This window comes from Emys orbicularis, chromosome 1, assembly GCF_028017835.1.
Source record: "Emys orbicularis isolate rEmyOrb1 chromosome 1, rEmyOrb1.hap1, whole genome shotgun sequence".
NCBI classification, from domain to species: Eukaryota; Metazoa; Chordata; order Testudines; family Emydidae; genus Emys; species Emys orbicularis.
In genome coordinates, this window is record NC_088683.1 from 27,213,442 (window position 1) to 27,231,853 (window position 18,412).

At 44.9% G+C, this 18,412-nt stretch overlaps 1 protein-coding gene across 1 annotated transcript in view; it reads right to left on the reverse strand.

Annotated features, from left to right (window-relative positions):
- The window catches only part of PTPN12 (protein tyrosine phosphatase non-receptor type 12), a 141,651-nt gene that overhangs the window by 80,090 nt on the left and 43,149 nt on the right, over nucleotides 1-18,412 (reverse strand). The gene's annotated exons all lie outside the window — the stretch shown is intronic.

Consider the following 18,412-nt stretch of genomic DNA (forward strand, 5'->3'; position numbering starts at 1 on the left):
ATTTTTGTTTACTGCCCGTGACCTGTCCATGACTAACTAAAATTACCCGTGACTAAAACGTAGCCTTATTCATAACTCACCCTTCCTCTTTCAATCTCTCCTGAGTAACAACTGTACTCAAACAATTAAAATATCTGGAACATTAAATGCTGCAAACATAAAGTTCTACTTTACACCCCTTAAAAATGAGATGTTACGGCCAGGAAGAAAAGGCAATGGACTACAGTTTCTCTTAAGATGTAAAAACCCCACACCAATATTGCTTAATAAGGGATTGATCAGAGATCAAGGTTTAAAAAGCACTTTAAGTAGAATAGAGGAAAGCTAACAAAAATAAATCAGTTAAGATTTCCAGGTAAGAGCATGGTAGCAAATACAACTAAATCAGTGTTAACCCAGGGAAACAAAGAGGTTACATAAATATATCCAGAGGAAAATCTAGTTGAGAGAAAGTTGAACCATTAATGCAAGGAGATTAATTGGCCCGAAATCAGATATTTAACTCCCCTTCCCCCCCTCCCCCCTTAAAGGTAACCTGCAAAGGATAAGAGTTGAACATGTGCTGGGATTTTGCGCTTCTCTATGATGCATAAAGATGACCTGAAGTATTAGAGGGTTTTCTGTGGGGCTTTTTTTGTGTTTTTGTGGGGTTTTTTTTTTTTTTTAAACCTTGGAAATTCAAGTCTACAGAAGATTATCAACTGCGAAACTGGTAGAATGACTTCACAAGTACCAAGCAAGTAGAACCTGACTAAAGGGGAAGCAATTTTTATTCAGACTGCTTAAAACTCAATAGTTTTTATTAATATCAGATTAAGAAATGACTAAAACACAAAGAGTTGGTTTAGATTCAAGGCTCTGCCCCTTCAATTATAAGTCTGAGAAAGACTGCAAATAGCATTTGAGAACTACAAGTCTTCCAGCAAAACCATGGAAAACCTGACTTGATATTCCTGCTATTTCAAAGACAAAAAATGGAGAAAATGTTTTGACAAACCTTTTGTGTCTTCTTTATACATCATGAAGTGGTAAAGTGAAGCAACAATCTATTAGCTGGTTTTGATCAAACACTCTAAGGCAAGACATACTTAGACTGAGGCCCAGGAGCCGCAAGTGGCTCTTTAAATGTGTCTCCTGCGACTCTTTGCAGCATATATTAAAACACCATGTGATTTAATTATTAATCAATCTAAGTTATTAACCAATCAGGATGCTTTTACTACGTTATTAAACAACTGTAGAATACTTGGCCAGTTATTACTATGAGAAAATTACAAAGTTAATGGATGAAGAGAAAGCAAAAGATAACATAAATGGACTTTAATAGATACGTTTTGTCCTCAACTCCAAGCAGGGTGAAGGAAAGGGAGACTTAAGTTTAAGTTAACCTTGTGTCCCATCTACATACAGTTTGCACTACTGGTAAGCACAAGTTTTCCTCATGTAGATGAACGTTCAGCAGACAGCTAGGTAGACATGAGTTTGCAATCATTTCAGAGTAAGTAATAATCCCTTCAGTACGGCTATAGTGAAGTTGCAACTAGAATACTGTGTTTGGTTCTGAACACTAGAAGTAGAAGGATCAACATATAAAAGGAAAGTTTAAAAGAGCAAGGTAGATACACACACAACTTGATTACTACTAATCAACTTATAATGGCTAGGTTAAGGGTTAGCTGGAGATAGTATACAGAGACTAAGCATAAAAACCACACAAAAGCAGAGTAGTTAAACATTAATATTTTCAAATTGTGGCCAACACTTGCATCTTTGTGATTTTTGGAGGGCAGGGACCATGCCTTTTTATATTTGTGCCTAAAACATTAAAAGATCTTCCAGAAAGAATAGTTAATATTAATTAATAAAAAGTGCCAAATAAAGGACAACGTAAGTATGTAAATACACCTTTACCCCGATATAACGCTGTTCTCGGGAGCCAAAAAAATCTTACCGCGTTATAGGTGAAACCGCGTTATATCGAACTTGCTTTGATCCGCCGGAGTGCGCAGCCCCACCCCCCGGAGCACTGCTTTACCGCGTTATATCCGAATTCGTGTTATATTGGGGTAGAGGTGTATTTAAATTATTTGAACACTTAAGCAAAAACTTACTTAGCATAAGAAAGTCATATACTTTAGGAATAATGGCATTAAGAGAGATGTATTAGACTATGGAACAGTTTCCCAAATAAAGATGGGGAATCTTCTTTGTTTTGCCTATATAAAGCTAGACAAGATAAAACCACTAGTATATGTACAACATGGAATAATCTTGGATTGGCAAAGTGGACTGCATGGTCTAGTACAGTGGTTTTCAACCTTTTTTCATCTGTGGACCCCTACAAATTTTTGAATGGAGGTGCAGACCCCCCCCTTTGGAAATCTTGGACAGTCTGTGGACACACAGGGATCTGCGGAACACAGGTTGAAAACCACTATACTAAAGTTTCATTTTCCAGAAACTGATACTATGGGGGGGGGGGGGGGGAGAATCAACCCTCCCAAGGCAAAATTGTTGCATAACCAACTATAAAACTAGGGAGAAAATAAGCTCTCTATCAGTATAGCCCAATGACAGAAGCAGTAGACTGAACCCTATGAACCATTGGTCTTGCTTAACAATACCTCTGTTCCTAACAACCTCCATTCCTCAGTAAGTTTTCAATGTTTTTTTGGTGGTAAGTCAAATGTGTTATGCATCTATTCTTAATACAATCTGCAGAAAAACCACATATTTAAATTGCCAGCCAATGGAAAAGTACTAGTACTACACAGCAGGTCAGTGCACACCCCCCTAGCAACTTGGATTCCCGGATATAATTTAATTAATTCAAAAGTGGAATTAATTTGTATATTAACACAGACAATGTACTAAGCACTGTCCACATGTATGAAGACTGTCCCTGCCCCAAAGAACTCTCAGTCTAAGACACGCAAGGGTAAGGATGGTACAAATAAAGAGTCAAAAATATATACTTATTACATTTCAAAAACAGTCCCAAATGCTATCCCACTTCTGAAGTGATCAAGTTAGCTAGTGATGAAGGGAGTCTGAGGAAGTATTTGAGGGAGGAAAAGATGTTGAAAAAATGGTTACTCACCTTCTCGTAACTGTTGTTCTTCGAGATGTGTTGCTCATACCCATCCAATTAGGTGTGTGCACCCCTCGTGCACAGTCATCGGAAAGTTTTCCCCCAGTAGCACCCGTCGGGTCAGCAGTGGAGTCCCCTGAAGTGGAGCCTTCATGGCGCTCAATATATGACGCTGCCGACCCGGCACCTCCTCAGTTCCTTCTTGACAGAGGGGAAGGCGGGCGGGTTTGGAATGGATATGAACAGCACATCTCGAAGAACAACAGTTACGAGAAGGTGAGTAACTGTTTTTTCATCATCCTTTCCTCCCTCAAACTCACTTAATCACTAACTAACTTGATCACTTCAGAAGTGGGACGAGTGATTGCTCCTATTGATTCCAATTAGGTGACACCCAAGCCTTACCTAGGCGGTGGGGTTGGAGTTATGGAATTGCTGATTGAAGCACCGCTCTGCCAAAAGCTGCATCATCTCTGGCATTCCGGATGATGGCGTAATGAGAGGTGAACGTATATACAGCGAGGACCAAGTTGCTGCCCTGCAGATTTCTTGTATCAGGACCTGGGCCAGGAATGCCGCTGATGAGGCCTGAGCCCTCGTGGAGTGCATCAAAAGATCCAGGGCTGGTATTTTGGCCAGCTCGTAGCACATGTGGATGTATGACGTGATCCAGGAAGATATTCTTTGAAATGAGACCGGGAGACCTTTCATCCAGTCTGCCACCACTATGAATAACTGGTTCGACTTCCTGAATGGCTTAGTGCACTCGATGTAAAAGGCTAGTGCTTGCAAACATACAGGGAGTGCAGCCTCCCTCACGGCTACTGGCATGAGGCTTAGGATAAAAAACAGGCAGTAAAGTGTCCTTACTAGTGTGGAAGTGTGACACAACCTTAGGAAGAAAGGCCAGGCGAGGTCTGAGTTGCACTTTATCCCTGTGGAAAACCATATAAGGTGGGTCTGAGGTAAGGGCCTTTACTTCAGACACTCTCCTTGCTGATGTAATGGTGACCAGAAAGGCTACCTTCCACAACAGATAGAGAAGGGAGCAAGTTGCCAGCGGTTCAAAAGGGGGCCCCATTAGCCTGGAGAGGACCAGGTTAAGGTCCCACGTGGGGACAGGCTGTCTGATCTGGGGATGTAGACATTCCAGACCCTTGAGGAACGGACCAACCATAGGGGTGGCAAAGACAGAGCATCCAGACGCTCCTGGGTGGAAGCAGCGAGGTGTACCATTATGGAGGACACTGCCAGGCCTTGCTGTTTCAGGTGCAGAAGGTACTCTAGGATGAGAGGTACAGGTGTCTGAAGAGGGGGTGTACGACGCTGGTCACATGAACACATAAATCTTTTCCACTTTGCCAGATGTGTGGCTCTAGTGCAGGGCTTTCTGCTGCTGAGTAGGACCACCCTTATTTGTTCTGAGCACAGAAGTTCAACCATGAAGCTTCCAAGCCGTGAGGTGGAGGGACTGCAGGTCAGGGGATGAAGACGATCGTGGTCCTGAGTGATCAGGTCAGGGAGGAGAGGCAACGTGACTGAGGCGTCCACTGACAGTTCCAGGAGTGTGGTGTACCAATGTTGTCGAGGCCACGCTGGTGCTACCAGAATGATCTCTGCCCTATCCCTGCGGACCGTGAGTAGGACCTTGTGCATGAGAGGGAACAGGGGAAAGACAGAGCAGGCAGCCTCCCCAGGGTAGCAGGAATGCGTCATGATTGAGCCCAGGCTGTGTCTCTGGAAGGAGCAGAACACTGGACACTTTTTGTTGCTCTGAGTGGTGAACAGATTGACCTGGGGAAACCCCCACCTTTGGAAGATGAGGTGTATGACATCTGTCCGGATGGACCACTTGTGATTGCAGAAGGACCTGCTGAGGTGGTCCGTCAGTGCGTTCTGAACTCCTGGTAGATAGGATGCCTTCAGGTGAAGGAAGTGGGCTATGCAGAACTCCCACAGAGGGAGGGCTTCCCGACATAGGGGAGAGGACCGGGCTGCACTCTGCTTGTTGATGTAAAACATGGCAGTGGTGTTGTCAGTCAGAACTGCTACGCACTGACCTTGTAGTTGGGCCTGAAAGATCTGGCATGCTAGTCGCACTGCCCTCAGCTCCTTGATGTTGATATGGAGGGAGAGCTTATCCTGCAACCAAAGACCCTGTGTTTGGAGGTCTCCCAACTGCACACCCCCTCCCAGAGCTGATGCATCCGTTACTTGGGACAAGGAAGGCTGAGGGCTGTTGAAGGGGACTCCTTTGCACACTGTCCGAGGGTTGACCCACCACTGAAGGGACTCGAGCACCTTCCCTGGCACAGACACCACTAAATTCAGGCTGTTGCATCCTGGGAGATCGGCCAAAGTGAGCCATGCCTGTAGAGGCCGAAGCCTCAGTCTGGCATACTGGGTCACAAGTGCAGGCTGCCATGTGGCCGAGGAGACTCAGGCATTCCCTTGTTGTAGTGGTCGGGTATTGCCTGAGGCCTTGAATGATGTCCGTCATGGCTTGGAATCTGGACTCTGGCAAAAGTGCTCTTGCCTGAACCGAGTCTAACACCGCCGCGATTAATTCTATTCTTTGGGTTGGTGCCAAGGTTGACTTGTTCAAGTTGAGGAGACCCAGTCTCTTGAATGTGGATCTGACCAATCGGACTTGAGACTCTACCTGCCCTTGGTGTGGCCCCTGAGCAGCCAGTGGTCGAGGAAGGGGTATACCTGCACCTGCCTCCAACGGAGGCAAGCAGCCACGACCAACATGCACTTGGTGAACACTCGGGGGATTTTGAGAGGCCAAATGGAAGGACCATGAATTGATGATGTTTGTGGTCGACCACGAGGCGTAGGAATCGCCTGTGTGTAGGCCGAATACCTATATGGAAGTATGCGTCTTTCATGTTGAGGGCGGCGTACCAGTCTCCTGGATCTACAGAGGGAATAATGGTGCCCAGAGAGACCATGTGGAACTTCAACTTTACCATGAACTTGTTGAGTCCTTGTAGATCTAGAATGGGTCTGAGATCCCCCTTGGCTTTGGGGTTTAGGTAATATCGGGAATAGAATCCCTTTCCCCTTAGCTCCTGAGGAACCTCCTCCACCACTCCCATGGTGAGGAGTGCCCGCACCTCCTGGATAAGGAGTTGCTCATGAGAAGGGTCCCTGAAGAGGGATGGGGAAGGGGAGTTGGAGGGAGGGTAGGAGCAGAATTGGAGAGAATATCCCACTTCTACTGTACGGAGAACCCAGTGGTCTGAAGTTGTTTGGGACCAAGCACGGTAGAAGTGGGGCAGACGATTCAAGAAAGACGGGGAAGGATCCGGAATTGAGGCTGGTGCGCCGTCCTCAGGCGCACCTTCAAAAGGCCTGCTTTGAACCCAACTATGGTTTAGTCGGGCCCTGGTCCTGCCCGGGCGGAGGGTTTGAAGGCTTTCATCTGCTATTGCTGCTCCTTCTCCTATAAAAGTCCTACCTCAGTCGAGGAGGATAGGAATGCTGCTGCTGAGGCCTGAAATGTTTACGTTGGGTTGCCGGGGTGTACATACCCAAGGATTTCATGGTAGTCCTGGAGTCCTTTAGGCTATGCAGCATAGAGTCAGTCTGCTCTGCAAACAGAACTGCCCCATCAAAAGGCAGGTCCTGCATGGTCTGTTGAACCTCGGGCAGGAGTCCCGAGGCCTGCAGCCATGAACTACACCTCATGGCAATACTGGAGGATAAAGTGTGTGCTGCTGAGTCTGCAGGGTACAGTGCCTGCTGGTTGGCAATCCTGAGTTGCACTCTCCCCGTAGAATACACTTTGCGCCCAAATAAATCTAGGCGCTTGGCATCCTTGGACTTAGGCTCTGGGGCTTGTTGTCCCCACCGTTCCTTTTAGTTTTCTGCAGCCACCAATGAGCCAGGCTGCGGGTGTGTGAAGAGGTATTTGTACCCCTTAGATGGGACGAAATACTTCCTCTCCACACCCTTCGTGGTGGGAAGGATGGAGGCCGGGGTTTGCCAAATGGTCTTAGCATTGGCCTGTATAGTCTTGATGAGGGGTAGAGCTATGCTCAATGTGCCTTCTGGGGCCAAGATGTCGACCATCTGGTCCTCCGACTCCACCACCTCCTCGGCCTGCAAGCCCATATTTCGCGCCAACCTGCAAAGGAGCTCCTGGTGGGCACGGCTGTTTATGGGGGGCGGTCCAGAGACTGAGGTGCCTGAAAGCACCTCGTCCGGGGAGACTAATGGGGGAACAGGGTCCTCCTGACCCTCTTGGTCTCCAGGGGCCTCCTGTCCTGCCTCTCAGTAGGAGCCAACCTCACCTGGGTCAGGCTCAGGAACGGAGGTTGGTTCCAGGGGAGGTGGAGTGACCGGCACCTCCTCGGCACCCCTAGGGGTGGGGCGACTGGCTGATGCCTCCGGCACCCACAACTCAGAGGATGCCAAACAGGAACCCTTGGAGTGGGTGCCCTGGGCCTGGTGGTACGCCCACAGGGTCCAAAATGGCCATTGTGCTGGTCCCTGCCACTGTGCAGACCTTGGCCCTGCCCCCACCTCAGGCTTTCCACGGCCCAACCAGTGCCAGCCCTGCTCTGAGTATCTAGACCCTGTCTGCACAAGGCTGGGGAGCAGCGCCTCGATCAGGATCTGTGCAGGGACGCTGACCGGTGCCAGGATGACCGGTGCCAGGAGCGGCACTTGCTGCGCAACGGGGATCAGCGTGAGGATCGGCTGATTGCAAGTGGCATCGCTGAGGGACAGAGCATCGCCAGTTTGCCTTGAGACAGTGCCACACGTTGCGGGCCCTTTCCCAGAGTCTTGGCTCAAAGGACTGGGGACCACAGTGCCGTCCTGCCAATGGGGTCCCTTGTGGCCTCAAAGGTATCTGGTGTGGACGGCAATTCCACCTCCTCGGTGACCTGGCTCGGGGAGTCCAATGGCACCGGACTAAATGGTTCCCCTTGTGGGGCCGAAGTTGACGGTGCCGGCTCCAAAGTGTCCGGCCCTGGGTGCTCCTCTCTGGGACGTGCCCCATTGGCCGGCTCCAAAGGGGTGGGTCTCTGAGTCGGAGATCCACTCCTCCCCTGCCTCCGGTCTCTCCCAGAGTTCTTCTGCAGTGCCGCTTCTACCACTGCCACTGGGGCGCTGTGCACCAGTGAGCTCGGTGCTGGGTCCTGCAATCTACATCGGCACAGCAATTTAAGTGCTGCCTCCATAAGGAGCTGCTTGAGGCGAAAGGCTCGCTCCTTTTTTGTTCTGGGGCGAAACCCTTTACAAATCCTGCACTTGTCTGCTTGGTGTGCTTCCCCCAGACACTAAGCAACGTTGGCATGGGCTTGTTACAGGACTTGCAGGGCTTGAACCCCTGGGACTTAGGCATATAAGTCCCCCAAGGAGAATGCAGTTGGTGTGGAGGGTAAAACCCCCAACCCAACAGCTAACTAACTACTATAACTAAGAACTAACTAAAAACTAATCAACTACAAAATACAAACAGTCTGAATCAGAAGCTAGGGAAACATGGAGAGCTTGCAAAGCAAGACGCCACAGTTCCAATGACCATCACTGGTGGTAAGAAGGAACTGAAGAGGCACCGGGTCGGCAGAGTCATATATTGAGCGCCATGAAGACACCACTCCAGGGGGCTCCACAGCCGACCTGACGGGTGCTGCTAGGGGGAAAACTTTCCGACGACTGTGCACGCAGCGTGTGCACACTTAATTGAAAACTATATGAGCAATCACTCGAAGAAGAAAGGCCTTCAGTGTGTATGGGGCAGCATGGTAGAGAGTGCAAAGACATGAGAAGTGAACTAATGGACTAGTCCCAAGATGGACTTCTGTGATGTGGATGAATACACACAAGAACCAACAACAGATAAACAAGGAGGGGCAGAGTTATGAAAGCCTTTGAAGGCAAGGAAAGAAACTTGTATTTAATGCTTTGGAAAAGAAGGTGGGATTCAAATATGGGGGTAACAGTCAGAAAAGCAGGGTTAGAAGAGGATCTTAGCTGCTGAGTTTTGAATGGACTATAAAGGGGAAGATTAAGGTGTCTGAGACCAAAGAGGAGGATGTTGCAGTAGTCAAGATGGGAGATAGAACCTGCACTAAAGATTTAGCTGTAGAGCCAGAAAGAAAACGTAAGGTCTTGGAAAAGCTTTGTCAGAACATAACAAAATTAGGATATAGCCTGAACATGTGATGTAAGGGAGGTGGGAGTTGGAGGATTTCCAGATTACAGGGCAGAGGAAACAAACAGGGGAGGATGTGGGCAGTGAGAGGAAAGAGAATTCATTTTGGACCAAGTTTAAGTTGATGGCAAGACATCCAGGAAGAGCTATCAGAGGAATAGGCTTTATGCTAATTAAAACAACTGTTCACAATACACAGCAGCATGTATTTTGGGGACAAAAGTTAGTAAGACTGCCAAATTACTTCCCTGAAAATTTCAGAGATCAAACAGCAGAGATGTTAGAGCTCAAAAGTCTGTGCTTTCACAGACAGCATGCACCTTGCACAGCACTCACGTGCACTCTACTGGCAGTTCTGGTGTTTACAAGCCCTTCATTTATATGCACTATACAACTCACAATTTTTGACAAGTATATTTTTACAAGGCAATTGGAAATTCGCATGCAGTCCTTTAAAATTAAGACAAATCATTCTAAAGGGTCTGTAAAACTAAGTTCCATTCTAGTTAGAAATGCTGCATAGACTAATTTTGCTTATTCACTGTATCACAGAAGTGGTTTGCGGGATAGTGACAAACCCTTACCACATATGGCAGTGGGGGATGTTCTTTTGACTGGAACAATTGAGTGTTAGAAATACACTTCCTGCTTTCATAATGGCTGAAACTCAGCATTGTGAATTGTTGAAATTCTACTCAACTGCATCCTTCAAAGTTGCTTCAGAAAAACCTTGGGGTTTGTTTGGCCTTTTTTTTTTTTTTATTATTAAAGTCTTAGGTTAACATATGAACTGCCACTACAGTAAGTCAACAATTCAGTTAGTTTGAGAGAGCAAAATCTGTCACTTTTGCAGCCATCTTATTTTATTTATTGGTTATCCAATTCACACTAAAAACCTGCAATAGAGGCACATTGCTCAATACCACACAAGATACATATTCATATAAACTTCTCTTTCACAGTGTATGTGAAGAAATATTTTAGCTTGTTTTCCATATGCTGCCTATCTAGACTTAAAGAACACCATTTAAAAAACTGGATATTTACTTAGAATCAACTGACCCATTTTGCTCCTTCCTGACCCTCCATCATAAGGACAAGTATTCAGCAGATGCTTACATAAGAAATAGTGACATGTCACTAGGGCCTTGTCTACAATAGCAGTTTGCAGCAAGTATTCCCCTGTTGCTTAACCACCTGTGCAGTTCTAGGGGTGACCGAAATGCTGGGAGAGTTAATATAGACAGGGTTCAAGCATTTACCATTGTTTTGACTAGACTTGCTTTGAGCAGCATTTGATAACGTGGTGGTAAAATACCAGCTCTTAGTTGATGCTATGGATCCCACCATTTTGTAGTCACACACACACACACACACACAGATGCATACTGGTATAGTGCAACAAAAGGAGATTTTAAGAAGTTCAGTGTAGATACACAGTGCAAGACAATGTGACTTTTCTAACAACCATGCAGAAAAACCAATATGAAAATCAAAGTTTGCTTCCATCTATCAGGTTGTCTTCACCAAGAATCTAAAACTATGTGAGTGTCCTACCTTTGCAAAAAGTTATTTCTTTACAACCTACCCAAAGCATCAGAACAGACATACACACAGAGATACCTAAAAAAGTATCTCTCTTCCAGCATAAGCTTCACAAGACTGCTTTTCCCACCATAAGCTTTACTTTGTACTGCTATTTCAAATATGCAAAAAGGACCCAGTGTACTGTATTCAACTACCCCTTTGCCTCCAGTATTTAAAAAAAAAAAAAAAAAAAAAACTTACTCTGCCTTCAGGCAGCATGTTTACCACTTTTTCAAAGATGGAGGAAACAAACTTTAAGGCACAGTATAGGGTTACCATATGTCCGGATTTTCCCGGACATGTCCGGCTTTTTGGGCCTCAAATCCCCGTCCGGGAGGAAATCCCAAAAAGCCGGACATGTCCGGGAAAATAGGGAGGGAGGGGCCGGCGCTGCGGGGCCGGGGGCCCTCGGCCAGGGGTGCTGGGCCGGGGGCCGGGCCGGGGCTGCACGGCCAGGGCCGGGCCCGGCAGTGCTCGGCCGGGGGCCAGCGCCCCCGGGCACGAGCCGAGCCAGGCGGGAGACGCTGGGGCCAGAGCCTCTTGGCCTGGGCCGACCGGCCGCCGGAGGTAGCCGCTCGGCCGGGGGGGCCGGACTGGGCCGCGCCTCCTCGCGCCCTCCCGCCCCAGCTTACCTGCTGCCTGCCTGCTTCAGGCTTCCCGCGAATCAAATGTTCGCAGGAAGCAGGGGAGGGGGAGGAGCAGGGGGGGCAAAGCGTTCAGGGGAGGGGGCGGAGTTGGGGCGGGGCCAGGGCAGGGGGTGGGGAATGGGCGGGGCTGGGAGCAGAGTTGGGGCGGGGCCAGGGCCCGTGGAGTGTCCTCTTTTTGGAGGCTTAAAATATGGTAACCCTAGCACAGTATCAACCAAAATCTAGTCAATTGAACCTTTTTTTTTTTTTAAGGTAGTTTCAGGCATCATATTTGCACCTAGATCCCCTATCAATTTTTATGGTTTCCAGAGTCATTTTCTTAAAAAGCACTTATCTTTTGCTGTGGGAAAATACTAGAAGTCTTGTCAAAATTTGTGGCATAGGTAAAGAGATATAGACAAAACTGTAATTTTGAAATTGGCAGTGTCACATTAACACTATCTCCCGACAGTGCTTGAAAATGCCCCTACTTGGGGCAAACAGGAATCTTTCCCCAGCTAGGGCCATTAGCCTCTGAATAATTCAAGCTTTCATTTCAAAACAATGCTTCTAGCCTTCATGGCTAAAGGAAATGCAAAGCCCAATATAACCAATGCAGAGATGTCTGCCCAAATCAGCAAAAGAAACAGCTCCAATGTTACTGCTGTCCCTGGGTGGCAATGTGGTGACTTCTGTTGTTGGGAGTAGATTGGCTGGGGAAGAGTCTGTACACATGGTGACTGTCATTTCCCTACTGGAATTGAGGGGACCCCCTCCACACAAGTAGAGAGGTGTGTGTGTGTGTGTGTGTGTGTCAGGGCCTTCTGTCGCTCAGCAAAAGATTCAGGGGGGAGGGGCTGTTGCTGTCATGTCACAACTCCAGCAGTGAGTCATTGTTAGGGTGGTGGTACCCATAATCCACACACCAGGGTCCCCTGCTAGAGTGACAGATGGGTGTGAACACCACCCTTGGTCTTCAAATTAGTCAGGGCCTCCCTGCTCCTCAGCCTGTTGCTCCTTATTGTGAGGAGGCCAGAGTCCAGTCCAGGAGAGCAAAGCTTTAGCCTCCACCACCTCAGTAGACAGTATAGTGTGAGGACCAGCATAAATGATTTTAGGGGCTGTCCATCATTAATATATTGGAGGCAACGTCATTTCACTAGGGCAGCCCAATATTAGAGGATTTAATCTGTGCTATGGCTAATCAGCATAAACTGATTTGGTGTTTTGGGGGAAGCAGGATTAATCAGGGACTCAGAATTCAACCAGCAGTAGACTATGGGTCTTTGCATCCAAACAGTGGTATCACACAACCAGCAGGTGTTCAGGCAAGGGTGCAGGCAGGAAGTGGAACACCACTTTAATTCAGCTTGGCATGTAGGCCTAATTCTTGGACAAATTTTCCAAGTCCTGCCCCCAAAACAGAAAATAAATGGGGCATATCTGATTGACGAGCACATTGCCTCTATAAACAGTAAAAAGCAACAAAGAGTCCTGTGGCACCTTATAGACTAACAGACGTATTGGAGCATAAGCTTTCGTGGGTGAATACCCACTTCATCAAACAGTAAAAGTACTATGTAATCTCATTTCCAACATAGGTAGCGTAAGGCATGGCTAACTCAAAAACAAAGAAAATCCACCACATCTTGGTTATGGTCCTGAAGTTGCCTAGCACTATTCCTTTCTGAAAAGGTGTGCCACCTTTTACTATGAAGAATTACAATTACAGCACAGATTTCAGAGTAGCAGCCGTGTTAGTCTGTATCCGCAAAAATAACAGGAGTACTTGTGGCACCTTAGAGACTAACAAATTTATTAGAGCATAAGCTTTCGTGGGCTACAACCCACTTCTTCGGATGCATATATGCATATATGTGGGTTGTAGCCCACGAAAGCTTATGCTCTAATAAATTTGTTAGTCTCTAAGGTGCCACAAGTACTCCTGTTATAATTACAGCACAGGCTATTTTTTTTTTAAATAAAGTAGGAGCCTACGTTGTGGTGCTGTGGGAAAAGCATTGAGGGAAGCCAATTAAGAGGTAAACCTCTTCCTTTGTTGGGTCCCAAGTTCATTTTTCTAGGACAGTGGTTCTCAAACTTTTTTTCCCACAGACCACTTGAAAATTGCAGAGGGTCTCGGCGAACCACTTAATGTTCTTTCCAAATGATGTTTGTACCGTTAGCTAACTATTGTAAAGCACTTTGGATAAAAACACAATATAAAAAAATTGTTTTTTGTTCTACAAATAAAAGCACACAACTCATATTTTAATATCAATAGCTTTACCTTTCTAATGCGATGGATATGGCCTCTCCCCCACTGCGGCAGCCCCCGAGCTGGGACTGGGAAGGAGGGAGTCTCTCCAGGTGCCGCCCAGGCATGCACCTTAGAAGGAACTATCCGCGGACCACCTGAATGGAGCTTGCAAACCACTGGTGATCCACGGACCACAGTTTGAGAACCTCTGTTCTAGGAGGAACAGGTAAAATACAAGTGCTTGCCAGGACAGCAGAGAAAGTATTAAATGAAAAACACACACTGGAGACAATTATTTCCCACTGCTCATAGCCTGATCCTTCTCTCCAAAAGAAACACAATGCACTAAATAACAAGAGTTATAGGCCTGGTCCACACTAACCCCCCACTTCGAACTAAGGTACGCAAATTCAGCTACGTTAATAACGTAGCTGAATTCGAAGTACCTTAGTCCGAACTTACCGCGGGTCCAGACGCGGCAGGCAGGCTCCCCCGTCGATGCCGCGTACTCCTCTCGCCGAGCTGGAGTACCGGCGTTGACGGCGAGCACTTCCGGGATCGATCCCAGAAGATCGATTGCCTGCCGCCGAACCAGGAAGTAAGTGTAGACCTGCCCTAAGAGATCTGCATAGCTCTAACAGGACATGATTCAGTCATACCAAAAGGGCAGTTTTACATATGGTAGTGCTTCAAGAACTGGACTACTTAAGTCACCCTTCTTTATGTGTTCTGCAGCCCTTTTTCCTGTGACTATTTCTCTATCCTACTTGCATTTGGTCCTGTAAACAGAAGCATCATTTTTCCAACAGCAGCATCACTCAACTGACAAATGCAATGCCAGTGAAAACCTGTAAAAAAAAAAAAGGCTAATGTAGATGAACATAGTCAGGATATGGTATTTCAGTAGAATCCCACTGACCAGCATTTTTGCCAGGAAGAGACACTAGCATATCTACAGCTAGCAACATTGCCATGATTTCTGAAGCACTGCTGAACATGGTTTGACCGCACTACAACTGTAGTTAAACCAAGTTCAGCACTGCTTCAAATTTACCCTTTGTAGACACCAAATACCAACAACGGATAATTATACCAGTGTAACAAGGCCACTGTAAGTTACAGAATTCTGTGAATTAGCAGACACGTTTTAAGAATAAAGCAACATCACAAAAATCAGTTTGCTGAATTTGACAACTGTAGTTTAGTTTTAATCCTGAAAATGTGGCATTATACAAGTAATGAAGCCTCAGCTATATATAAATGTATGCATGTATAATCTGATTTCAACTTCCTGCCCACAGCTCATACTATTATTGCAACAAGGTCATTTTTATTGCATTGTAATAAATACAGACACTACGATATAAGTGGACTAGCACAGTAATTTCAGTTAAGTCATTTGAGAGTACTCTAGCACAGTTACACAGCGTACTAGGTAAGGATAACAGCATTTCCATTATATCAACTATTTTCAAATAGTTTACACTATGTTGCTCTGGGTTAAAGGATGGCAAAGGTCTCAGGGCAACAGCAAAAAAAGCATTTTAAAATTAACAGAAACCAAATTATAGGTTCCCTAACAGACTAGCTGCTTTGAAGGAATTTTGCAATAGTTTATTTAAAATTTAGTTACAGAAATAAGCCTGAAAAGGTATGCTTTGTTGCTGTGCAAATTAAAGAGAGATCACATTTTCAGATCCCTACAATACATTAGCACCGAAAGCAAGGCAAGAATGAGGCAAGCTTCAACCTGCATCCTTGCTTGGACCATAAACTTAAATTTACTAGATATGTTCTTTCCCTCCCAAGGCACGATCCATTAGCAGCACCAAAAACTGCTTTTGCACATATGTTTGAAGACAATTTGCTGTCTAATGCTTTGTAAAATACCTAATATTTAGAGACTTAAAATGTAGTTACTTTCCTCTGAAGCTTGCATGGTAAAGGCACAGGTCCTATTAGTCACACCTTTACTAAAGTAGTGTGGTTATCAAAAGAGGGTAATCCTTTAACAAAACTGAAAAAGTCTTATCAAAGCCTTTTGCAACAGCCTCTAATTCTTGACATATTATATTTACTATTCTGAAAATGAATGCTCGTTATTTTAAAAGTAGCAGTTGCCTTATGGAACAGTATTAAAGTGCACTTGTTGATTCAGGCTTTATGTATCTCCATTTTTATCAAAGAGGAATTTTGTGTAAAAACAGGACCTTTGTTTTTATATATTTGTTTCAAGTACTAACAATTTAATTTATTCTCTTCATATACAACTTTATCAATATAAAATATGTTAAATAATTACTGATACATATTACTCACCTGAATCATCCAAACAATTGGATACTTTGGAAACATAAGGTATGTTACGACTTAATTTCCCATTATGTACTCTTAAATATACTTTGCAAATTTTCCTGAGTAATAATGAAAGATACAGCTGTATTATACTTAAAACGTTTTACTAAGTTTGCTATTAACTTATTTGCTTAGGCATTTAAAAAAGTCAAGGGGCTGAAATGCTCAAACAGGGACATATGGAGTCTCACTTCTAACTGGCTTCAAATTCACTGCAAATTCAGCTCCAGTCAGTAATTTAAGTTCTTTCCATGTGATGGCAGTTGGTAGCTCGTCTAAAGGGGTTGGTGACCTAGTCCAGTTCTCAGTGGACGAGCATTAACATCAAGTGCACACAACTGCATACTTTGTTAGCAGTCTTCAGCAGGGGTACAAAGGACTGAATGGCCATGAAAACTGATCAACCTTCTCAGCCCTTTTCTGCAGGGTTGATGCATGCTAGCAAGACAGTATGGGAAAGGTGTATAGCCACTACAGAACAGGTATAGTTCAGACAGATAGATGCCCTCAGTCTCCAAGGCTATCAATCCAGCATCTTTCAATCATGTCACCTTTGGTGAGTAATTGCACATTTTATTACTGTGACCGCTGTCTTTCCCCTTCCCAATCTCCATCACTCTTTTGCTCTTCATTTCATCATGTATCAAGTTAAACTGTAAAGTTCTTTCGAAAAAAAATCTTGTGTAATTAATATGTACTCTCAGGCACCTATTACCATTTTGTTTAATGCAAGATAAATCCTTTGTCTGAAATTCTCCCTTATCAATAGAAATTTCAAATGCTCTTCCTGCTTTCTTATGCCCGGGAACAGGCTGTTTCACATGATTGTTTGCTTTTAACCCCATTTACACTGAAAAAATTTGTAACAAATGAAAAAGCTTTACAACAAATTGTTAGAATGCACTGAGCTTGCAACACACGTCCACTGCCTTGTCTCTAAACATCTTGTTAGTTTTACAAAGGTTAGGTGGTAGCAATGAACTGGTACAAGTTCTTTAGATCATATCCAGCGAAAAAGGCAGTTTCTCCCAAATGTTGATAGGAAGCTGCAAGTGTTCAACATACAGTTATACTCAAAATGTGCTGCCTCACATTTGGAAGTTACCAGAAAGCCCTTACCTCCAGCTACAGAGCCTGGCAGTAGAGGACAAGAGCTTCTGGAGTCCTCAAATACACTGTACATCTGTGGTTATGAAGCGTGCTGTTTATGGATGTTTGCCAAAAAAATACTACTGCATGAACATTTTAACTGTTGCAAGAACAAGACAACCAAGCAACTGTTTCCTTGTTTGGTGCATGACATTAGACCATCCAAAACCTTATGGTATTTAAACAGACCCAACTAGGTGTTGACACTAACACCTCTGAGGGTGTGTCTAAACCAGTGGTTTTCAACCTTTTTTCATTTGTGGACCCCTAAAAAAATTTCAAGTGGAGGTGAAGACCCCTTTGGAAATGTTAGGCCATAGACCACAGGTTGAAAACCACTGGTCTAGATTAGGCAAAGTGGTCAAGATTAAGCTTAGACATTTTACCTAACCATGACATTTTCCTAGTGCAGATTCAGGTTAACACCTTGTGGCTGGTCACCGCCGAGGGTGAACAGTGACCAGCTAAATAGCATGCATCTATGCTAAGGAAAAAGTAGAGATTATGCTGTGATTAGATAACACATTTGCAAGCCTTAAACACTGCCTTGTCTAGTCTAGGCAAATCTGGAGTTAAGTAGCGTGCTAGGTGGTGATTTCATAGAAGGGAGGCAAGTATACACATTTGATGCAGAAACATTTTTCCAGCCAAATAATAGCAAGTCTGTTAATTGGTCATCAATACATTGAGGAATGTACATTTTTAAAAGCTTAGGGGACAAAGTGCTTATACAGGAGGAGTTATATTTACTATGTACTTTTATCCCATACTTACTTTCTATGTAGCTGCTCAAAAAGTAGTTTATCTGTAGCACACGTAAGAAACGGTTACACCAATAAATAATGAGCAACAGCTACAATAAGCACTAGTTCAGTCAAAACTGTTTGATTACCATGTACAAGCAACATTCCACCTCAAATATTTTCAGAGGAAACTATCCACCTTATCCAAATGAATTTTATTCTATTCAGGATCTTATAGTACAATCATCCTACTAGCTGAACATCTAGTAAGAGCTACAGAGCGAAAATATTAGTCAGCAGAAGAGGAAAGACTAGAATTCATTTTATACTGTCTCCCGCTCTCCCTGGAGCATTTCCCCTAGGCCAAAGTGTGTGAATATCTATATCATTAGGGATTGGTAGATAATAGTGTCCAACAGTGTGAATGACATT